This window comes from Lissotriton vulgaris, chromosome 6 (genome assembly GCF_964263255.1).
Source record: "Lissotriton vulgaris chromosome 6, aLisVul1.2, whole genome shotgun sequence".
Classification (NCBI taxonomy): domain Eukaryota; kingdom Metazoa; phylum Chordata; class Amphibia; order Caudata; family Salamandridae; genus Lissotriton; species Lissotriton vulgaris.
Window position 1 is genome coordinate 1,472,045,269 of NC_141694.1, and position 25,404 is coordinate 1,472,070,672.

At 45.3% G+C, this 25,404-nt stretch overlaps 1 protein-coding gene across 2 annotated transcripts in view; it reads left to right on the plus strand.

Moving 5' to 3' along the window:
• SERTAD2 (SERTA domain containing 2) overlaps positions 1-25,404 on the plus strand; it is a 409,456-nt gene that overhangs the window by 66,485 nt on the left and 317,567 nt on the right. The gene's annotated exons all lie outside the window — the stretch shown is intronic.

The window sequence follows — 25,404 nt, forward strand, 5'->3', positions numbered from 1 at the left end:
GACAAATATGCGTAGGGCAGATGGGACCGAGGTATGCACCCAGCCGGAGATTCTTAGTTGCTTCCGGCATTACTACGAAAGTTTATATCGCAGTCGCTCCGCACGTGACCCAGACCGGCTTGATAACTATCTTCGCCCACTGGAACTCCGCACAGTGGGACAGGAAGTGGCGGAAACCCTGGGCTCTGATATCGACTTGGGGGAGATCCGCGGGGCCATCAAACGGATGGCGAGGAACAAGACCCCGGGCCTAGATGGCCTTCCGGTGGAGTTCTATGCAGCTTACGCTGACCTCTTGGCCCCTCGGTTGCTGGTGGTCTACAGGGAGGCGAAGAGGTTGGGTCGACTCCCTGGCTCGATGTGTGAAGCGTTGGTGGTTCCTCTCCTCAAACCGGGCCGAGACTCATCTGACCCGGGGTCCTACCGTCCCTTATCAATGTTGACGGTAGACTACAAAATATTGAGCAGCATCTTGGCCTCGAGGCTGCTGGGACATATGAGTTCCCTAGTACATGAGGACCAGGCCGGCTTCATCCCACGGCGGAATACGACTATGAACATCCGAAGGTTGATCCGATTGCTTGGGGAACCACTTGTGGATGCCCCGTCCCCGGTAGTCTTGTCGGTGGACCTGGAGAAGGCTTTTGATAGCCTAGAGTGGGACTACCTATGCACGGTGTTGCGGAGATTCGGCCTCGGGGAGGGATTTGTCAAATGGACTGCGGTCCTCTATGCTTCCGCTTCGGCCAGGGTTAGATCGGGCCCTTTGATTTCATCGCGATATCCGGTGGAACGTGGCACGCGGCAGGGGTGCTCTTTATCCCCGCTTCTTTTTGCACTAGCGGTGGAGCCACTGGCGATGCACCTTCGCTCGGGAGCCTATTATACGGGATTATGGACGGCAGCGGGCCCGCATTATGTCTCGCTATATGCGGACGACCTGTTGCTCTTCCTGGAGGATCCGGTCGACGCTTTGCGGGGAGCGGAATTGGCGCTAACGGAGTTCGGAGCGGTCTCAGGCCTCCGAGTGAATTGGTCTAAGACCTGTCTCTTTCCGATGCGCAGGGGTACCCCCGCCCCTGCGCTAAGTAGGGAGATCAGATGGGAGCCCGACTGCTTTAAATACCTTGGGGTATTTGTTTACCACGACCAACCCGACCTCCTAGATGGGAACATTGCCCGTTGTATTCGAGCACTCCGAGGTTGCATGGACTTTTGGGCCACGCTGCCGCTCTCAGTGGCGGGACGTATCGCCCTGCTCAAAATGGTGGCGCTCCCCCGGCTATTGTATTACTTCCGAACTTTGCCGATCTGGGTCCCACCGGCCACGTTTCGTCGCTTACGTTCTATGGTGGTCGGGTTCCTCTGGGGAACGGGCCGGCGACGGGTGGCCCTCAATACCCTGATGAGGCCGAAGGACGAGGGGGGGCTCGCTGTGCCGGACTTCGAGAAGTACTATCTGGCGGCGCAGCTCCAGACCTTCGCCCAGGAGATAGCCAGGGAATTCAGAGGCCCGGAAGACGGTAGAGGGACGGGTATGGCCAGGCACGTCCTCTCCTTTATCGCGCTGCGACAACGCTTGGTCCTACGGGACTTGTCGATGGAGGAGCGGACTATCCGACTATGTTGGAATCGGGCTCACGCCAGAGGCCACCTACGGACGCCATATGCGCCTGAAATACCGTTGGGGATGCTGACGGCCCTCCCCCACGGAGGGGATTGGTCACGATTGGCGGACTGGGAGGATTCCGGTTTACAGCTCGTCGGGGACCTGTACGAGGACGGAGCGCTCCTGTCCTTTCAGGATCTCATTGACTGCTTTGGGATCCCCCGGGGCGAGTTTCTGCTGCACTCGGCCATTGTGCGAGCGATCCAGGCGCACTGGCAGAACGGGCTGGAGGAACCCCAATTGTCTCAGGTGTGCCAATACGTGATGATGTCGGCGGGCACGGTGAAGGCGGTCACTTGCCTCTACGGCAGGTTGATTACCGAGGGGTTGGTTCCTCTCACCACATTGAAGTCCCGCTGGGAAGAGGACATCCCGGAGACGACCTGGGCCCAATTGGTGAGACGTGCCTGGAAGGGTACACGTAGCGCCCGTTTCCAACTGGTCCACTATTATGTCCTCCATAGAGCGTACCTGACCCCGGTAAAGATCAGGCGTTATTTTGCCACGGCTTCAGCGGAATGTCCTAGGTGCCCGGCTCAGGAGGCGGACCTCCTGCACATGTTATGGGCCTGTCCGGGACTGACGTCCTACTGGCAGGAGATAGCGACGACTCTGGAGGAGGTGACGGGGAGGCACTTATCATTCGATGTGGCGGTAGGGCTCTTGCACTGGTTCCCCCATACCCCCCGGAATAAAATCTCCAGTAAATTTATCGACCTGGGGCTCCTACTTGCTAAGCGAGAGGTGACCAGGAACTGGAAGGCACGAGCTGGTCCGGCAGGTGGCAGATGGCACAGTGAGCTTTTGAAATGGGCGGCGGGTGAGAGCGCGCTAAGATACCAGCTGGCTTGGAGACAGGGTAATGAGAAGGCGCAGGAGGCCGCGTTGGAGTGGGAAACGCTGGTGCAGGCCCTCAGGGATTATTGTGCCCCCAGCGACTCCGAAAGTGAAGAAGCGACTCGCCCCGAGTCCCGATGAACGTCAGCATTGACAGTACTATTACCTTCCCCGTGGGTCAAGTAGTGGATCCTATGTTGATGAGCTCCCTGGCGCTGATGGTGGGGGGGGGGGGGGGGGTTTTCACAGTTAATGGGTATTTCGAGGGGGGGGTTTATTTTGGGGGGTTTTAGGTTTGTTTAGAAAAGCAGATGACGGACAGTGTGTTCTCCGGACCAGCTCCAGCATTCTACTGACCCCTGTTGCATCTCGCCGCCCAACCCCAGGGTTATGGGCTAGTTGGCTGTGTACAGACTTTACGGAGGGGGGTCGGTGGGCTTTATTCTGTATATGTTGCTTATGATACAATGCTGGTCGCTACTGTATTGATTTACTGATTCCTGCAATAAAAATATATTTAAAAAAAAAAAAAAAAAAAATTGATGATTAGGTTAAAGACTACCTTTTTTTAAAGCTATCCTAGTGGTAGCTGTGGAGAGCAGCCTTCAGGCTAAGTCTCGATGGAATCTAAAGCAGCTTGTTTTACCAGATTAGAACCTCCTGAATGACCAAATGAAAGGAGAACCACTCAAGGGATATATAAAATATATGTATTTATTACTAAACACTCTCTACTAACCTCTTTATGAGATTAGAGAACAAAGTACACAATATTAAATCACTAGAACAGCAGTAAATAGCACAATGCACAGTGGGCTCCAGAGGAGACCAAACCATATACTAGTAAAGTGGTATAACAACCACGACTTGACTAGACACAGTGCCTAGAGCACGTAGAATCACTGGGACCCCAAGAAACCATAGGCTAACAAAAGGGAGAGCAAGGGATCGTGTTCACCATGAGTGAACGGAGAGTACTCCTGTTCCCCTGATTAAGGACTAAATAAACAAAGAGAGGAGTACCACCATAGAGAATCAAGAAAAATTCATAATGGGGTGTTTAAATGACAAAAGGAAAGAATTTATCCTTTTGTTAAAAACCCCTCACTCACCAACCTAGTGGTGACGAAAATCTGGTATATCCCATCTAAGGATAAACATGTAGACCAGATCACATACAGAGATACTTTTGGCCGTAACTACCCTCATAGTATCTCACCACACTTTTTTAACATTGTCCAGTTGCTTGTAAATAAAATTTATCTTCCCATTAAGTTAAACCAGGACAATTTTTAACACACTTTTTTTGCACTTACACCCACAACCAGCTCCACTGTAATTCAGGTGTTGTAACACACTCTGGTGATGCTAGGCCACTAGGGTGGACCCCGATGATGAAGCATGTCACCACTAGGTTGGTGAGTGAGGGGTTTTTAACAAAAGGATACATTCTTTCCTTTTGTCATTTACACACCCCATTAGGAATTTTTCTTGATTCTCTATGGTGGTACTCCTCTCTTTGTTTATTTACCCCAAGAAACCACCCAAGGTAGTGACACAGGGGACCCACAGAGGACGGGTGCAGTGTGTGAAAACAGGGCGAGCTCCGTACAATCCTATTGGTAAGTCGTGGTTGGAATTTTAAAGATTAAGGACACTTTGGAGAGGACTTTAAGCAAACCCTTTCAAACATAGAAGGTTCTAAGGCCAGCACCCTTGAGAGTACTGAGATACCTGTGTTGCCTATCCCAGAGGAGCCGGGTGCATAGATGTCAGAAACCTTCGTTGTTTTCAATGGCGTGATACGGAAAAGTGTTGCTGCCGGGAAGATGAAAAGTGTCCGGTGGAATCCAAGCCTGGATCCGAGGTGAGAAGAACCTGAAAGCAGAGGGGGCAGAGTCTGGGTCACTTCAGGGTACGGTAGACGAATGCCCATCGATGTCGGGTGCTTCAGGTGAGAAGAGGTGAAGCTTGACTCTGCAGTCACAGGGATCAGGAGAAGACGACCAAAGTCCGGAGGTGAGCTGTCCCATGAAGGATGTCAAGTGCTGGGGGGTCAGTGTCCGGATTGAACACCAACTAGCCTTGGCAACTGCAACCCATGGTGGCAGAGGAAAGATGCTTCGGTGAGGGCCAGCAAGGTCCTGGGGACTTTCCAACCTATGGAGAGTCAGGGCACGTCTGGAGCAACCATGGAAGCCCACAGAAGGTCAAAGTTACCTTCACAGGGACCCACAGGCCAACGGACCAGGGATCGCAAAGGGGCCTCGATCTGAATCACTAAATACCAGCCCATGGAACACTCGTGGAGTGTAGGCCGGAAATCTTCAGTGCAATTACTGCTCGGGGTCAGGACTACAAATAGCCCAAAGCACAGTCTCGGGGATCGCCGAAAAGCATATGCTGCTGCAAAAGTACTTGGTGCACAGGGGTTCGGGTAGCACAATCGACACAAGGGATACAGGCCTCAGAATTGTTGAGAGTGCAGATCAACCCCAGAGGAGTTCGGGAGATGCAAACCGGTCAGATGCGTTTAGGTGCCTGCCTTGCAGGGGAGTAACTCCTTTACTCTAAGGGAGATTCCTCAGTTGTCCAGCATCAAACAGATCGTCGAAGTACTTGGTTTCTATAGCAGAGATTAGTCCAGGTAAATTCTAAAGTCCTGTAGTCAGGGGTTCCTACTTTACACCCAAGGAAGGGGTGGGACAAACTCTGGGGACCCACCTATGGGAGGGTCAAGACAGGGGTGGCTACACCCATGTCCTTTGTCCAGTTGCGTGCCAGAACAGGAGCAAATGGCTCCTGCAACCGGTTTGAGCTGGATTATGCACAGGGACACCAAATGTGCCCCCAGTGCAGACTTCAAAGCACTCTGAGTGCACCCACCCAGCCCCATTACACTAAAGCCTGTCTGGGAGGTGGTCACACCTCCCTGTGACAGGAAACCTATTGTCAAGCCTTCCCCTGCTCGAGCTTGGCTCAACAGCAGTAGGGGAGACTCATGTATGTGGCTGGCAGCATCCATTTTGTGATGCCCAGGTCAAGAAAGCTGGTACCGGGTAGCCCGGTATGTCACATATGTCTCTCTAGGAGGGTGGAATCATACCTCTGGCAGGGAGGTATGATTCCAAGGTGTTTGACACCAAACACAACATATTTCTATCCAGCCGTTTTAAAGTTATCATTAATCGCAAGGTTATAGTGCACTTAAATATATATGGTTGGCTGCATCACAAACAACTCCGGAAAATAGGTTCCGAAGGCTGCAGAGGGGCTCTGCTCATGCATGGGCAAGCTCTCACATAAAACCCAGCAGCCTGCCTTCAGGATTGATAAGGCCTGCCCCAGGGGTGACTGATAGGTTTATATGTGCAGTGATTTAGAATAGATATAGTGAACCTTTATATGTTCAGTGATTTAGAATAGATATAGTGAACCTATATCTAAGTAAGGGGTGCATGCACCACCTTACTCAGGCTGCTGTAGCAGACCTGTAGTGCCATTTTGAATGGTCTCCCAGGGGTGGCATAATACATGCTGCAGCCCCTGGGAGGCCTCTGGGGTACCTATGCCATGGGTACATAGTATACCATATATTAGAGACTTATAAGGGTACCCCAGAATCCAATCTGGAGTGTACCTAAAGTACATGCAATCAATTTAGAGCAGAAAGCAGCTAGACTGGGGTCATGGATAGCAGGATCCCAGTCAATCTAAGTCGAAAACAGTGAAACATCAGCAAAATGTGGAGGTAACTTTAAGAAGCCGATCCTACTCTCCTACATGGACCAACACTTTAGCGATCTTGCTTCCATGGCTAGGAAGACCTTTTTGTTTTGTTTCAGAGCCTTTAGTCCTCAGGTTCTCCAAATACCCTCTTTTTCACCTGACCCCCAAACTTCGTTCCTACAGCTAGAACCGAAGACCTGGCCAACCAGAAGGTGCCCTTGTAACTTGAGGCTCTGCATCTCCACAGACACTCAGTGACTTTTGTTCGGGTGTGTTGAGTTCTATTCTTCTCGTTTTAATCTTTGAACCATTTAGCATTTAAGTGAACTCACCATGGATTTCAGCTAAGGCTCATCACTCTGGCCAAGGCTTGTACCACAATGACGTCACAGTGAAGCACTGTTAGTTTCTCACTTTCGCTCTCCCACTATTTGAGTGACTTTGAGTGCATACTATTGAACACTGCAAAACAAGAGAGCTCTCAGCTCCTAGACTGGTTGCTGATCTTTACAAACCATAGCTCCTTGAGTTATGATCATTCTATCCGATCACGGTCCCCTATATCTTTCTTAAAAGAGAAACTTGCTGAGGTGTGGGAGGCGTCAGCATATCATGAGAAGATCGGTTAATCGTCCAATTCAAATGAGACTGCAGAACATATTCTAAAAAGCTTGGGCTTCTAAACCAACATGCCCAGAATATTGAATATCATGCCCACTGAGTGGAGCATCGAATCCATAGAAAAGTACTATCTGCTCTTGTGTGATTTCATCTCTGCCCCATCACTTTGCTCTCTATTTTGAATTTTGCTCTCTATTTTGAATGTTCTCTGTCCCCGAAACAGTCTTCACAGCCACTCTTGTACAGCTCTATCCTTGCCCTGCAGCTAAAATGTTGCCATAAATAGCTAAACATACATTGAAAACCCTTAATGCAGAGTCAAGCGCACACAACCTGTGTTTGATGATGATATTAATCTTAGTATTAAGAGAAAGGATAAGATCGCACACAAGTCTTCTTTCTGTGTGTTTTTTAATGACTTAGTCAGGGTTCCTCTTAACCATAAGGGAACCAATTTGAACAAGAACCAGCCGACACGTGTTTCGTCAATCCGGGGTGAACCTGTGACTCTTCAGGGCTGAGGGTAGATGTGGTCTGTCGGTATCGGGAGACCGGTGATAATTCCAACCCGGTCCTGGTCGGGTGTGTATGCGAGATAAAGAATCTGCAGAGATTATCGGCACCATCCGGTGCTATATCAGGGGCCTGCTTTCCGTGGGCCGGAATGTCGGTGAGGAGGCGGATAATGCCTGTGCTCACAAGGGATTTGGCTTGTTACCGGGGTCGAGGAGGAGGTATCACGATGTGGGTTCTCCGGGTGCGGGAAACGATACATTGAAAACCCCTTATTTAGCAGTGCTTCCCAAACTCTAACCCAATATTTAGTACAAAAACCTTTTGCCTAAATTTCATGGACATGAGACAGGTGATTTTTTTTATATATATAGGCACTTGCCCCGGGTTTTTTCCTGATTATAATGAAATATTTTTGTAAAATCCTGTTTTCTAAATTTTTGTAGAAATATTTAAACCTTGTTTAACAATGTATAATTTTAATTGTTGAACCATTGGTTTTGATAAGATTTCAGGACTTGAATATGCACGACTGCATTATGCACTTTATAAATGACTGTTAGTCTTTTTACCCTTTCCATGCTAATAATGGGAGGGTTTTAAAATGTCTCATAGTATTTATGGGTGGTGTTTTTTCCTGGCACGTCATGTGATCAAGGCCGGGGCAACCCGGCTGAAACGCGTCATGTTGTGAGAGGCTTCAATAAACTGCACTGAAACTTAAAACCTTTTGTGGTGGTCCGTTCCTGGTGAAGGAGTTCGCTTTTTCAAACTCAGGATTTGGTTGATATATACACATACTTCTCCAGACATTTCCGAATCCCGCCAGCGGCGGTACGGCGAGGAAAGAGACACAAACCCCACAGTCTTTTCTGGGCAAGAATCTTCTTTTATTTATCAACACAACGCGTTTCAAGCCCTGAAGCCCTTGTTCACGTGCCATATATATATATATATAATTTTTAGGTCTCGCCTAGCGAGGCAGCGTATCGGTTGCTCGCCTTGGCGAGACCTACTGTCGTTGGTTTTGCTAGCGAAGGGGGACAGGCGATGTGCACGCACCCGGACAGGCGTGCGCGCACGTGCCTGGACAGGCAATGTGCACGCATTTTTACGTTCCCACTTTCATTCAATGCCGTTCCTATTTGCTGTCCCGGCCCAACCTGGGACACGCGCTTGCGCTTTCACTTTCCCACTTTCATTCAATGGTGCTCGCACGCGTGCACATCTCCTGTCCCTCCCTGTCTCCTGCTCGCTGTGCCTGCTTGGACAGAAGATGTGCACGCAAAGACAGCTTGTTTAAGGCGCTAGGCATTGCTGCAGCGTGATCTCCGATGATCTGCACAGTGACACATTCTGCTAGCGCCCCCAGTGTTTCGCAAACGTCCAATCCGCGAGTCTCTGGAGGGCAGGGCATGTCACAGAAGAAATTCAGGGTGCCCTGGTGCAAGGAGGTACAGCTCTACTCAGAGCATCTGTAATGTACCACATTCTTCCAGCCTCCGCGGGTACAGGTCTCAAAGCCCTTTCCCCGCTGGAGAGAAGTCTGTGTTGGGGGTGTCCAGCATATGACCTCTCACAGGGGATGTCTCAGTTCTCGTGTTCTTAGAAGTCCTTGGTGCAGAGAGAGAGATCTTGGCTGTGAGACTACGGGCCAGAGCGCTGTGCAGGCCCATAGGGCTTTTCCAGTCAAACGGTCTCGGGAATCCTTCCCTCATGCAGTGAGTGGACCTGCCCAGAAGTATAACTCCAGACTGGCGCTCCTGGTGTTGGAGACAAAGCTGAGCTCCAAAGTGAGAGGACTGAGCTCAGCTTGGAAGTGCCTATTTGAGCTATGTAGCTAACCGCACTTTGTATGCTGAGACTTCAGCCCGTACTTTGAACCGGAAAGGGTAAACTACATGTCCCATAATCAGGATCACTAGAATTATGCGATTGTGAGACCACTGCGTTTTTTGCGTAATTTTGGATTTGCAGCATTTGCCAGATAATCCATCATCTGCTACATAATATGTAGATTCTAACTCAAATAAAATTGTTTCTAGCTCAAACGGCTCAAAGATTGCTAAATCACACCAACATGTGTTCCTATGTAGTGGAAGGCCCTTGGCAAAGGTGCCTTGTCACCTTTATGTTGCTTTTTACAATATTTGGGTGTTTATTTGGTACTAATGAGGTGCAACCAATGCATAGACCGTGTTAGCAAGTGTAACAAGCATTTGCAATGCAATAGTTCTCGCATTTACGCGAGTTTGAGCTATTGACATTGCAAATAATAATGCCTTTTATTTTTGTTTTCATTTTAAAAACATAAAAAAAGGCATTGTCATTTTCAATGCCAATAGCTTAAACTTGCGTCACTGCGAGACCTATTGCATTGCAAATGCTTGTTTTTTAGAAACTGAAGCATCCTGTGGTAGCACACTGTCATTTACAGACTGCACATTTTCAATTGAAATGGCCACTAAATTTGCACAGATACACAGTGTTATTGATAAAAATATATTGCACACAAATAATAATGTTTGAAAAGCTGGTTTCAGTGAATATTTATCATTTGTGCATTACCAAGTAAAGTGTCTTGATTTGTTTTGCTCCTAATAAAATCTTTGTTTCCATCACACTTCAGAATTACAAAAAAAGGGCTTCAATTTTTCCTTACCTGACTACTAAATGTGTACAGTTCATTTATAGGTCTAACATTTTGTTGTGTGTTATAAACAAAACTTGCAGCCTTTCCCTTTCCCACTCCCTGTACCCAATATTGTAGCACACTTCGCTATCTCTGACTGTAAAGTAAGAGAAGTTTGCAAACACCAATCCCCATGTTAAAAAACATAAGCAGGAATTTGTCAGAATAGCCTGACATTTGGCCTTTGACTTAGAAGCCCAGCAAATGTTACAAGATAAATAGTTGAAAGGCATCTTTATGTCTTACTCGGACTTACTAAAATTGACTCACGTCCCACCAACTGTTTGGGAAAACTGCTGTAAAACCTTTGTTCATTGTTGCCCTCGGTTTAAGACACAGTGTTGAGACTATTGCAATGTCAGAAGTTCTGTTATGTTCACTTCTTCATCATTCCTGCAAAGACTAATTCTGGGCAGAGCTTACTACTTTTTAACAATAAATCTTCCAAGAAAAAGTATCAATTTTCAGACAAAAAACCTTTAAAGACATGCTCTCAAACATATTGGTCCAGATGATGGAATCGGGAACCAATAACCAAACCGTCTCACCATTGAGTTTGGGAGATGACCCCCACCACCCTCCCCCAAAAACTAGCTTGTGAAAATGAGTGCGTCCCTTCTTTCATGCTGCATATAAGCTGTACCCCTAAAGTAATTTTATTGTCTTCTCTTTGTTTGCATAAAATACACCCCATGAGCGGGCAGACATGCGCCTCCTGCTGCTGGTTTGTGGTACGGACTCTGGCCAATCGCATTTGAAGGGTGGTCGCGGGGTCCTCTTCTCTTCCTTGATTTTTCTCCGCCTACCACCACATGTTCTCCTTAGTCCTCCTCAAACGCTGAATCCGGCATCCTTTTGAGGGCTGCGCCAGGCAGTATATTTTTATTAAACCGGGGGCACCTTAAGAGGCAGGGGTGTTGGTGCTTTTAAAGAGTAAGCAGTCACTGGCAGGAAGACCCCTGATCAGCCCTTTAGAAGTTGCCAACCTGTGTCTTCCTGACAAGACCTTCGACTAAGGGACTGATCCTCTTGTTCATCAATAAAAAAGAAGAGATGGTAGGTCATTTCTATGAGTTTCTTGGTCAGGAGAGCACCGGGGTGTGTGGCCTGTGGCCTAGGTGCGAGAGGTAACTTAAGTTCATCTTGAAGGGTCGCGATTACGGTGTTTTCAATTTTTTTTAATATATATATATATATACATTTTGCTGCGGTTAAGAGGCATTTGATTACAAAAGTGCAGAGTAGGGAGACTTTGGGAAATAAAATTATTATTGTAGCACACTGACGAGTAGGTGAACATTTTTATTTACAATGATAATTATTCATGCATAAATGCCAGAACTTAGGTCTGTTACAGCTTTGGGAAAGTTTAATGAGGTTCTACATAAGCCTCACCTCATTTTGTAATGTGAAGTTATTTATGTAGACCATTTACGCCCTGGGCTCCGATGCATTAAGCGCTCAGAAGTATTGAGCCTTTATTCCCAAACCGCATCCCCTTTTGGATGCAGGTGAGTGTGCATCTCATCTGACCTGTACACCTAAAAAGATTACTTGTCCAGGTTCCTTGATGCTGAGGAAGGCTGGCATTGTTTTCTGGGCAAATCTGTTTAGTTTGTATCCTCTAAGCTTGCCCTGTTCACACCAGCAGAATTGTTGCATGACCGTCAAAATAGTTTTTTTAACCAAATGTTAGATGAGAAGTAGTGGCTTTTGAACATCTCCACGAGATATAAAAAAACTCCATTTGAAAGTGCTGCTGACACCTCTTTTTAATTTACTCATTTTTTTCTAATTCACACTCCTCTCTTTGACTTTGGCCAAGTAGGGAAAAAAGAGGAGTAAATTAAATGTATATTTTTTTTCTCCCAAAAGGCAAAACTATTTTCTGTTCTAGGAAACATTTTAATACACAAATCCACAGTGACTTGAAGGGTTGAAATAACACAATATTATATATTACTACCAGGAAAAACAGAAGCAAAAAGAGCTTCTGTTTTAGGAAAAGTTAAATGTGCCTTGTAAAATGCCAATTTCTGTGTTTATCAACTGAATTGCCTACCACTGTTCGCGCTCCAGTCGTTTGCTACCTTTTTTGTAATCTGCATGAGTGTGTAACCTACACATTGGTAGGATACAACCCACCTATGAAATTCACACTTGTGCGCATGAACTTTACGTCAGTTTTCTTCTGGGTATCCAGATTATTTTACTCATGCGATATCTATTTTTTTCGCTAAATATTTTTGTTAGAATTGTATTACTTTGCTGGTTCTTAAATTGCTCATCTGTTGTGGATGTGAGCACTCTTTGAAGCAAATTCTCCTTTTGTGAATAGGTAACGCTCTCAGTGGAGCCCGATCTCTGTCCCTATCATGCGCAGGTGTTTTTTCAGAATGAAGGCCTATTCCAAGGCGCTCATTTTGATGCTTGGGCAGTATTGGGTGGTAAAGGTTCACTTGGTAGATCCCAATAGAGCCCGGGGTGACATTTACTGAATGCACCACTACAGCATCCCAGGGTCGTATAGGGCTATCAGGCAGTGTCGAAAGGGCTGGTCCAACAAGTCAGGGTGTGGGCCCTTTTGGCTGCTTGTGGGGGCCTATTTTATGCTCTACTGGGCCGAATTGTACTGTTGATTTTAAAACAAACCTAGCCTGCAGAAAGCTCAAATCCATGCACTCTTCCATAGTTCAAGGCTGCACTGATTTGTAAATGTGGGCCACATTTTTCTTTACAATTCACTAATGGGGGCCACTTTTAATTTGGTGCTCCGGTTTATCTTCTGTCCCAGTCCGACAATGCAGTATCCTGGTAAATTTCATACCTCCGAAGGAGTACAACTCGGTAATACCATGTCAAGTCTCAGTATGTGCTCTGGTGGTTAGGCCTGGGTGGAATTTAGATTACGTCACAGTTTCACTTACTTTACGGTATTTTGCATCATGCTTATTAGGGGGCGTGCTGTACATCTTGACTCTTAATTGCGCTTGCGTTGGTGCAAAAATCATATCGCTGGAGCACGGGAACAACACAACTAATCTAACGCGATTGTCTATTTACCTCACATGTGATTAAGTGTGTTTTTGCTCAAAATAAGTCCCGGGGAGAAACTCAACCTTGCATCTACATGTTGTGCTAAAAAACATGCAGCATTGGCAAATTTGCATAATGTAGTGTTTTTTTTTGGGGGGGGGGGGTTAATTTCGTATAATTTGCCTAAAGGAAACTCAGCGAATTCCTCACAGGTCCTGTTATTTCCCCACACTAATTGCTGGATAACTTAACTGGTGGAAACTGTTCAGGGAAGTATGCCCCGCGTGCACTTGCTTATACCACCCCACTTTTGCATAAGAATCGGGCGCTGGGGAGTTCACGCTCGAATCATAATTTGCAAGAATATCGGAATGACTGCCTTAAATATAGGAGCTGTGATGGTTTTCGAGCAGCTTCTAATCTAGACATTATAAGTGCAATAACATTTATGCTTCTTGGCAAAGATAGCCTATCTTCAAACCGCTCGTGTAAATGTGTTTAATTGACAGGGTTTAGAATGCTTTTAAGTTCTAATAAAGTCGTTTTTGAGTCCGACCTGGAACATTTCCGGATTGGCCTGCAAGAGCGTGCTTTTAACTCGCTAAATGGCTGGGTCCGCCGGACTGCTGCAGCAACCCGATACCTCAGGGCTGCGACGGCAAGCGAGGGCGCTGCCAAAAACATATCTACACACTGGTATTTTTTTTAAAGACCGTGTTTATGACCGTCCTGTACTGTGAAGGGAAAAACAACTTACCTTTTGGGACGAGATAGTGCAAATATTGGTTGAAAACAAGGGTCGCAGCCAAGAAGTTATTAAAAGAAACGGGGTGGGAAAAAAAAGTCTGCACGGGAGGACTTTCTTTTGCTGCGAGATTCATGTCTCGGTCAGACCTATTCAGCTGCTTGTTCGTGGAGAAAGGAAAAAAATATACAGACGGGCGAACAAAGGGTATCCAAATGTTCCTGCCCGCTCCGTTCTGCCGCGGGGGGTGGAGGTGGCGGGGTTAGGCCTCGCCATCTGCCGCTGTGCCCAGCTCGGATTTTTTGTCCCCCCCCCCCCTTCTAATGATGACGCTTTGCAGCCCGTGACATGCGTTTTGTCGGTGCATTGAAAAGTTGTTTCTGTTGAAATTATCACTGGCGGCTTTGGTACCAGAGGGCTGCACGGCACCGAGGAAGAGGTCAAAGGTCGTGCAGATAGACGCGCGTGGCAGTGGCACATGTTTACAAAATGTCATTTCTTTGAGGCGTTGTAGGGCGCTCCTGCGCGTTTCCTCCCGTGTGACATTAGCCTGGCATGACCATTGTTCTCCTTCAACCAACTTTAATTCAAGGCTTGCCACTGGAAGGGGTTGGTGGTGTGCCCACTGGGGTGGCAACAATGGCGGCACCTGCTATATTTTGGTGAGGTGCCCCCAAAGAATTTCGCTAGGCTGACCGCTTAGGAATGCCAAGGCCTAGGGCAGGCCTTCTGTGTGGTGTGGGTCTCTCTAGCGGGTTGCAACGCACACACACCGTCTTTATTTGTTTTTTGCTGCCTCCAATAAGAAAACCCGAAGTACACAGATACTGTTGTTGCAACATGGCGCATTGTTGCCATGTGTGTAGGTACATTTGTGCATGGTGGCTAGCACTTCGGTTGGCGGCCTTCGCCTTTCTTGTTCCTATCTCCCCCAGTGATGCCTGCCTCTGCACCTGCTCTGATTGCAGGGTCAGTCAGCAGGCCTCCCGCCTTAGCGATGCCAGAGGCGCGGGAAGGGTGGAGTGCGGTGGGCCCGCACCTCAGCATGTGGAAAAGGAAAGGCTTCCGCAGGGAGGCTGGCCACAGCAGCTGACGGAGGCGGCCTTTCTCCTCAGGGCCCATCTGGCATGTCTGGAGTCTGGCTAGCTGCTTGTCACTGCTGCCCTGCTCCCAGGCGCGCCAACAATAGGTGTGGGTTAAATACAAATGATGCTACTGTTCTGTTGGATGGAGCGGAAAGAAAGAGATCAGCTGCAGACTGACGGATAATTCTGTGTGGATGAACAATGTGTTTTGGGAGAGGCTTTGTTTTGGGCTGCACAGGTTATTTATTATGTGACCATCAATTGGTGCACAAAAAAATGCTTTTTTTCCAGTGCCAAAGTATGCTGCTGCTTCTGCTAGAAATCTAGTGTTCAGCCCCTCACATCAATTCCAAGACCGTATTACAAGCAGTGTGCAATTCTAAATGGTAAGGTCCAAATTAGACATCTTATCCATTCTCGCTCCATTTTTTCATGTCGTTTCTGTGCCTTCATTAATGTCTCAGCTCTGCCTTTGCTGCTCCCCTGGAAATGGGTTGCTTGGTTCCATCTTGCTTGTCTGTGATCATGTGATCAATTTGATGGCAAGTTCTGTGGCTGACAATGTAACAGCGCATCAGTGTGACCACGCATGAACCTCCATTCAACAATCCTGTTTACCGATCGTGTTAAGACGGGGAGTTAATTTTAGAAGAAATGGTGCAAGGCTGTGTATCCATGACTTTTCTGGTGGAATTTTCCTGGGGATATGCTTGATTGGATAATGCATCCTGGCGGGTGGGGGAGGAGGACCATTCCACTATTAGTATTACTGCTGAAGGCGGAGATATGAAAGCCCCCTGATTCAGGCGCTGCTACCACCTTGGCAGCATTATGGAACGACCTGCTTCAAAACAGGAGCTGTCTGAGTTTACATTGGCCTCCTTAAGATCACTCTTAACAAGAGAGAGGGGCTCCCTATAAGCAACAGAGGTGGAGCACCAAGTAGACAAAAGTCAAAAGAAATGTCCTCTTTGGCAAAAAATGGAACACCCCAATCATGCACACTTCACATAATCATACTGCATCATCAGAGCATAAATGCATTTTAGTTTTTAAATAACATTTTGTGCTATTAAGATTTGTGTTTGTAACATTTATGCTCCAATGATGCAGTATGATTATGTGAAGTGTCCATGATTGGTGTGTTCCATTTTTCGCATAGAGGACATTTCTTTTGACTTTTGTCTACTTAAGCTCACAACAAGAAATGTGAACCGACGTTTGTGTATTCCAGTATCTTTCATAATCTCAACCCACTCCCTGTTTTTCTCCATGTGGGACCCAAGCTTTCAACACGTCAGTTATTTCCATCCCCAGATGGATGATCCTGTAAATCATTGAAACCCATTTGCAATTGATGTTGGTCCGATTAAGTTCACTCCATTATTTAAAAAGAACCTGTTTATCCATCTGGTTAATGGGCCCATCGTATGGATGCCCATTGTGGATGAAAAACCAGAAGTACTCTTTTTCAGAAAGATTTGGATACTAAGAACATTGTCTTTGAAAAACAACGGGATTGGGCCACATCGTAGCCTGGAGACTGCCATGATTCAAGCTTGGGATTATGTACCTGGTGAGTGGTACAGGCGGCAGGACATCCTCATCTGTCACTGCTCTGTATGTAGTCTTTGATACCGTCAATCTTGACCCCTTCTGCTGAAGCGCCATTAACAGAAACAATTGCAAGAAGAGTCTTGAATTGGTTTAGATAATTCCTGAATGATGGAAAACTATGGGAAAACTCTGCTAGTGTCATTCCAAAACACGGAATGTTAACCTGTGGTTTCATCTCTGCCCCACCACCCTTTTTACCATCTATTTGACTCCATTTATCCATCCGAGGAGTCGTGGCCTTCACAGTGATACCTGTTATACCTTTCTTAGCTGCTAACCCAGAGTATTTCTTGAAGTCCACCACTCGCCTTTCACAAATTCAGTCTTCAACCGATGTAAGACGAGTGATATATTCATCCTGGATATCTGGTGATCATGATCCTAGAGGTCTGTTGCACTTACAAACTATAATCACTGACTTTTTGTGGCCCATTGCGACCCACTGTGATTGGCTGCTGAGACAGGCATGGTGGCCTTCAAGGAAGGGAAGATCGCCATTCTTGTGTTTGCTTTCCATCAAAAGCAGCCCGTATTCCTTTAAGGAACAGGCACGGCTTAAAATAAAAAAGTTTCTTGTTTTTGTAGACATTGGTTGGGAGAGAGAACTGGTTCATGGGACCATTGGCTGCTCCACTCTGCCTGACATTCTCCATTTCCTCATGGGCTTTCCTCATGGGCGGAGCATTTTCTGCTGTCCCTCTGGTGCCTTAGGTGGGTGGGGCGGTGCTGTGCCTCGGCCCTGCATGTCCTTCCCTGGTTTCCTTGGGTGCATAGCAGCACCAGGTACAACCACTCCAGAGTTTTTAGACCCAGAAATGTTCTAGTCCAGAAATATTGGACCACTCGGTAACCCAGAGTGGCATCGCCCCCTCTCCTGAGGATATTGCTCCGGACAACTCATAAGGGGCCAGACTGTTCTGCACAATTTGTGAAGAAGACGGACATGCAACTGTCTGAGGCTGCTGAAGCCTGGCATCAGTTGCACCGTCTTCCTCTTTAGATAGCCGCATACAGCACCTTGTCACCTTTGTTTCGTCCCACATTGAAATGTCTGCATGGACCAGTAATACCGCACTAGGTTAAAGAGAGCAGCACCTAGGTGCAGTTATCTTTGAAAGGTGCAGTATAAGTGCATCTGTCAGTCACTCAGAGGTACTCTTCATTACTTAAACAAGCAATTCATTCTTCAGCCCAGTTCTGCAAGAGAAAGAACATTGCATCATAGGAATCAGTAGCTGATATAATGTTATCAATAGGAAAAGTGAAACAATTGCATTTATGTAAGTGTCATATGCCTTGCATTACGAGAAAGCTTTTAGAGTTTTTTAATTTGTTTTTTTTTCTCGGTTTTTACAATTTGTTTATTTGCAGTATACATCTGTTTAGGTGTATACGTACAATACAGTGCAGGTATTTTATAGTGTGTTCATATCCTTGTTCTTCGCAGTAATACATATGTTAAGTTTGTAGACTTATATAGCGCGGCGTATCACCAGTGAGGGTATCCAGGCGTTGTCCATGGGCACTGGGAGATTCAGTGATTTTCCCTGAATCACAGGATGTTGTGCTGAGACTCGAACCTGGATCCCAAGCTCCCGAGTTGCATCCTGGCCGCTGCGCCACACCCTCTCATTTATGTCGTGTACATTTTAAACTCAATCAGCTTACTTTATGGAACTTAAATTGCAGGTGTGGTTATCATTATCTGGGTAAGCGGTAGAGGGTGTTTAATAAAGCGGTCATAAATGTCTATTAAAGGGATGTGTACTCATTCTACATGATAAAATCCTGGAACATGGAGAGGCTGAATATTATTGTTCTCAGTTGTCCAGTTATGGTGCAGTCCCTGTATGCTACTGATGACGAGTTATTTGCTGGAAGTCAAGGCAGCTTGTTATCCTTATTTTCATTCAAGAGCTTTTGAAGGAGGTCGGCCCATTAGCTAGCTCTGGGTTGCTCTCTCTACCCTCTCGTCTCTTCTCTGTGTAATGTGGGACTTTCTGCCTTAGCTCAAAGTTAAATTCCTTAATGCCATCTGGCAAGGATGTTTTTTTTTTGTCCCTTCCAAGCCATTGTCATTGACCTCCTTGCTAATAGTAATGCTATGTTTAGGAAATTTGACTCGGCTTTTCGCCCTTTTGGGCGACGGAAAAGTCCCAAAATACTTCCCTCTACGCTGTACAGAGCTGTGTGTTGGTGTATGTGTAACACCCTTCCATATCTTATATCTTCAGGCATGCCCGCATCATGTGGAAGAACGCAACTTGTGTAAATCTCCATCTAAAGCATTCAGAGGGTGCCCCTGAGTATATTTTATTGATCTTTCTTGGACTAAAATAGGCCTTTGTAAGGAAATTGCAGTAGGTGTATTGCGGGACGCATTGTAGGGGTAGACAAGGAGTCAATTACTTTTGTTATCTTTGAATTCTGTCCCTAAATCGTCTCTTATTTGTCCAACAGGTTGAAGAACGTTATCACACTTGTAAAAAAAAGTACACGAAAAGTTGTGGCTTTTCAGTGAAATGATTTCACGCTCTACATGCAGGTTGGTAACCCTCAAAAGAATGTCTTGTTCTTGTGTAACACTGCTTTACTACGCCTGTAGTAAGTTGCAGTCACCCAAGTGGTGGAAGCCACCCAGATCTCAGGGGTTGGCCCTTTGTACCCCGAGTGATCCAGTGTCATTGTGTGCCTCTCGCAAGGCAACTATTTTTACGTTTCTAAATCGGCATGTCACTGCATAGATGCAACGCTTTGTTGTTAGTGACTGTCAGTGAGCAGAGCATTAGGAGAGCATGGAAGGGCTGTGTGTGATGATTGCATACAAGTCAATTTCACATGGGATAACTCCTTACTTTTTTGCCACTCCCAAGATGAGAGGAAGTGCTGCTGGGGAACCTCCGATGTCCTGCATTGGGTTAGGGAGAAAGTGGAATTATGGAGGGAGAGGAGTGTGGTACCCATGTGCGCTAAAGTCAGCCGTGGCCGCTACAGGTAAGAGCGGTGGGGCGGTAGGGCCAGGTGAGGGGGGATTACGAGAGACGACCACAAGGGAAAATTAATTATTTATTTAATTTCCCCTCGTGGTCGTCTCTCGAAATCCCCTCCTCACCTGGCCCTACCGCCCCACAGCTCTTACCTGCCGCGGCTGGCTAAAGGGGAGACGCCTGGGAGCACAGACGTCGGTAAAGTTGCCCTTATCTTGAATCTTGGGTGCAGTGCGGCATCAACAGCGGTGTGTTGCCTGTTGAGTGGTGCAAAGCAAACACTGGTACAGGGAGAGTGGACACTTTGCAAGTGACCCACATAATATAAGGAGGTACTGATGAACAAAAACAATGAACCAGGAAGGGAATCCAGTGTGCGAAGGACACAGGCTAGGTCAGTGAAATTGTGCAATGACCTACAAATGTAAACTGTGTGGTATAAACATGTAGGGTCATTGTTTCATACATTAGACACCTGGAGCTATTTAATAGAGAGTCCAACTTGTCTACTGTATTTGCATCCCAGAATGAAGCTTGAGATTTACCTATGTCTCCTGAAGAATACCAGGTTAAAGAGAAGTGGATCAAGCCTTACACCACTCAGAGGTCTTAAAAACATACACTGCTCAGGCTTTAGTAGATTATTTGTATTTATTTATAGAAGTATTGTATACATGCTAAATAAATCTGGCACATAAAGTCCTCATCTTCTTGAGTAAATGTTTTATATTTGCAGTCTTTGAATAGGGCTTAAAACGTCGACATACAGATCAGGTATTCCGTACTAGTACATCACATAGCCATGCTAAAAAATGAGGCTAAATGTGTTCATATATATGCTAAGTCTTTATGGATGCTGAATTAGGTGTTTACTTCTATATGTATTGGGAATGTTAAACGTTTGGATTGTGTTTAATGTAATTATATGGCACATATTTATGTATGTAATGGTGTATGTTGTTAAACTGTCTTGTGTTTTTACATATTTGTATATGTAGTGTTGTGCAAGATATATGACTGTTAATATATCAATCACATTTTGAGTGTATAATATCAGTATTATTATTTCTTGTGTTTGTATGGTATTCAGTGTTGACTGTATACCATTGATTAGTATTCGTAGTGGTCAGGACAAACAAAAAGTTTGAAGGCAATTCTACCTTTCTCGACAGAACCAACCATTAGCATATACTGTTCACGTTCTCCATGTTCTGTAAGATACTGGGCTACCCCATTAATTTTTAATAGTTCTAGATACTAGCCCCTTCCGGAGCCCCCCTGCAGCTAGTCCACCATGGCCAGGCAGTTGATCCTGCCGCTGGGTTCCAATGCCAGGAAAAAGCAGGGAGCATTTTGCCTGTTCTCGCAGGAAGCTTTCAGTAAAGGCTCTGGTCAGAGGCGAGGACACCTTCAGACGGAAGGTTATATATATATTGTTTTTTTATTTTTAAAGTTTTATATAGCGCAAACTTGATCCCGAGGGATATTAGAGCGCTTTACAGTTTAAGGGAAAGGAAGGTAACAGTTCAGTACATGAGTCAAATGGGAATATAAAACAAACAATGAATCAAATAGGGCTCACATAACAAGGCCGATTACACATCCTGGGGTCAGCAAAGAATGGGCTAGTAACTGATACATAGCGACATAGGAGGGGAGCAAATGAGTCAACAAGAGAGGAAGAGAAAAGACAAAACAAAACATTTTTTTAAAAATAACATACAAGATTAACATCTAACTCTGGAGTATGTCCAATGCATTAGAGCACACAATCGCACCTCTTATTAAAGTAAGAACTTATTCATGAGGAATCTTTTTGCTTCCAATTTGAAAGCAACCTTGGAGGAGATTCTATGAATTTCAGGTGGGAGAGATTTTCGGTGCAAAGCCGGAGAAAGCCCGTTGGTATGTTCTCTTTTTGCGAAAGATCTGAGGTTTCAGGAGGAGAGAGTTAGCACTCTTAGACGGTCTACCCCACTGTATAGTTCTAGTTTTTGCGCTAGATAGTTGGGGGTTTTGAAGTGGAGGGCTTTGTGAGATAGGCAGGCAATCTTTTGCTGAATTCTTGCTTCATAGGGCAGCCAGTTTAGAGATTTTAAGACTGGGGAGATGTGTGCCTTTCGCTTGGTGCCCGTAACCAATCTGGCCGCCGCTTTCAATGATGCCCTTAGTGGGGCCAAGGTATATTTGGGGAGGCCACAGAACTTAGCACTGCCATAGTCGAGCCTCGGCAAAACATGCGCTTGAACCACTTGCTTGAAGTCAGCTTGTGGTAGGAAAGGTTTGATTCCTGAGTATCCTCAGAAGGTGGTTAGCTCCCTTGCACACATTACTGATATGAATCTTCATGTTCAAGTGCTTGTACAGGGTGATTCTTAGAGATTCATGTTAATGATATTCAGTATATCCTCATTAGTACTTTAACTACATTTAATATTTTGAAGAATTTACATAGTTGTTACAATGAAATTATGGCCTTGATTAAACCTTCCTGGAACTATATTAGACACCACAGATCTGTTTTAGGTAACATTAGCTAAAGTAAGTATTGCATATTCTATTAGGAGCAGATGGGGATATCACTATTTTCTTGAGAAATAATACCCTTTATAGGAGGTATGCAGGGTGGGTTTATCCTGCTAAATAACACTATAAAAAGGCGCAGCGTAGATACCAGAGTAGATAAGTGTAGGGTATCAGTGTTATTGTTGCCCAGTGTTTCAAGATGAAGGTATCAGACACGCCCAAGGAGAATCTCATGTTTCCACTAAGGTGGGAAATGAAGAGATACATTTCACAGTTTTAATATGGATGCACCCCACCAATTTGCTGGCAATATATAGCCCCTTCGGAAAAGGATCTTTGCAGCAGTATGTTTTTTGAATGAATGGAATTTACTCACAAATACCTAAAGATAGGTTAGAACAGAGCACTTACTGCTGGCAGCTTCAGTATTGATTCTCTGTTGTGTGCACTCTGTTGTATGCACCCCCTGTAGGGCACTTATGAATGTGTTGAGAGATGATGAATGATGCTGTTAGACTGCAGTTTGATAAATATGAAAGGGAAATGGCTGTGCTAATCACTAACAATAAGATTCTAGAATTAGGGACTTGAGAGGTTTGGAAAAAAACCTTCCCCATAAAGTTGTATGAAAAAAAAGGATGGTGGAAACATGCTTTCCCCATAAAGTGATTACCTAACCTTATGAACTTGTGGTTCCTTTAGAGCAGAGGTCTTCAAACTTTTTTACTCTGAGCCACCCTAAGCAAAATGTTTTGAGCTTGGGCCCCCCTCCAAAACTTTATGGCAAGGATTGGGGGAGCGGGAGGGACATGGCTGTGTGCAGGGAGCGGGGATTATGAGATGATTTCAGGAATACTTTTTCTACAGTTTATGAACTGCACCAAATATGAGACTTATAAAACAGCAAATGTATCAAACAAAAACAGATATCCCAAACAAACTGATCCCCATAATTGGGGTGTTGTGAGCCCCTCACACTCTCTGACCCCAATGCAACTGTACATGCTGCACTAATGATAACTGCAGTCCTGAATAGCAGGCTATCTCCTCTGCCTCTTTTACTTCTTCTCCACCATGAAGGATCATAACCTCTGTCCTAATGCTTGAAAGGACAATAAGCTCTGATGCCCCCTTTTTAAAGGTAGACAGTCATCATTGTGATGCAGTAGGCCCCCAAATTCCTGGTCCCCAGTCCTGCTGCATCTACTCCTTTATGATAACCAGCAGTGGTGGCCACTAAAAAACTTGGCAGCAGTACCAGCTTCACTAATGAATGTTCCTTTTAAAAAACAAAAACACTTATATTGTCCCCTTCTTTGGGGTATCACTCTGAAGAAACAGTCTCTGGTCATTTGTAAACATAAAAATGAGTCTGCATACAGTGCGCCCTATTCTGGGCCTTCTCTTTGACAATATCTATGAATCTTGATCTGTCTCCTAGACCATTTCTGTGAGACCCCAAGGATCAAGAGGATTAGAGCACTTACTGCTGGCAGCTTCAGTATTGATTCTCTGTTGTGTGCACTCTGTTGTATGCACCCCCTGTAGGGCACTTATGAATGTGTTGAGAGATGATGAATGATGCTGTTAGACTGCAGTTTGATAAATATGAAAGGGAAATGGCTGTGCTAATCACTAACAATAAGATTCTAGAATTAGGGACTTGAGAGGTTTGGAAAAAAACCTTCCCCATAAAGTTGTATGAAAAAAAAGGATGGTGGAAACATGCTTTCCCCATAAAGTGATTACCTAACCTTATGAACTTGTGGTTCCTTTAGAGCAGAGGTCTTCAAACTTTTTTACTCTGAGCCACCCTAAGCAAAATGTTTTGAGCTTGGGCCCCCCTCCAAAACTTTATGGCAAGGATTGGGGGAGCGGGAGGGACATGGCTGTGTGCAGGGAGCGGGGATTATGAGATGATTTCAGGAATACTTTTTCTACAGTTTATGAACTGCACCAACTATGAGACTTATAAAACAGCAAATGTATCAAACAAAAACAGATATCCCAAACAAACTGATCCCCATAATTGGGGTGTTGTGAGCCCCTCACACTCTCTGACCCCAATGCAACTGTACATGCTGCACTAATGATAACTGCAGTCCTGAATAGCAGGCTATCTCCTCTGCCTCTTTTACTTCTTCTCCACCATGAAGGATCATAACCTCTGTCCTAATGCTTGAAAGGACAATAAGCTCTGATGCCCCCTTTTTAAAGGTAGACAGTCATCATTGTGATGCAGTAGGCCCCCAAATTCCTGGTCCCCAGTCCTGCTGCATCTACTCCTTTATGATAACCAGCAGTGGTGGCCACTAAAAAACTTGGCAGCAGTACCAGCTTCACTAATGAATGTCCCTTTTAAAAAACAAAAACACTTATATTGTCCCCTTCTTTGGGGTATCACTCTGAAGAAACAGTCTCTGGTCATTTGTAAACATAAAAATGAGTCTGCATACAGTGCGCCCTATTCTGGGCCTTCTCTTTGACAATATCTATGAATCTTGATCTGTCTCCTAGACCATTTCTGTGAGACCCCAAGGATCAAGAGGATTAGGGCTCTGCATCTGAATGCAACCCTGTTGTCCTTTACCTGGCACCCAATGGACTGAGCTTTCACAAAAAAAACTTTCCATGAATGGCTAATACTGACTTTGAGATGCCTGTGCCTGAAATGGAAGTGTGTGGTGGTAGTGCAGAAAGTTAAAAAAGAAACCAGCCTTCTTACCAGCCATTCAATGATTGAGTCACTTAAAGCCAGGGCCACTGGAATTATGAGTTTCTGCAGCAGCAGCGCTTTCCTCATAATTATCAGCTTACTGCATTTGCTACATAATCTGTAGATTTCAACAACAAAAAACTTGAATCTAGCTCAAACGGAACAAAAGTTACTTAAAGTGTGACACAGTGTTCTGGAGCAATTGAAGGCCCTTTGCAAATTGACTGATAATCTTGTAGTTGCTTCCTGCTGTATTTGCGTGTTAAACTGGTACTAATGAGGTGAAATATTTCCCCTGACAGCGTTACTGTGACTTAAAATGACAAGGTAATGAAGTAATACTAACCACAAAATGTTTAGCCACATAATTTACCTTTTCTTGCTGCATAATTTAGTCAAGTCAAGTCAAGTCAATAAAGCTTTATTCGATTTTTTTCAAAGAAAATCATAAAAGCACATATGATACAGCATAAAAATGAATATGAACTACCATCAAAAAAAGACATACTACATTGTTAAAAAACATGTTAAAAAACGTTAGATTTGTGAAAAATTGTGCAAAGATTAGCTGGTGGGGGTCAAAGACAGTTAGTTCATGGATGCTCTACACCTTACTGCATATTTCAGAAAG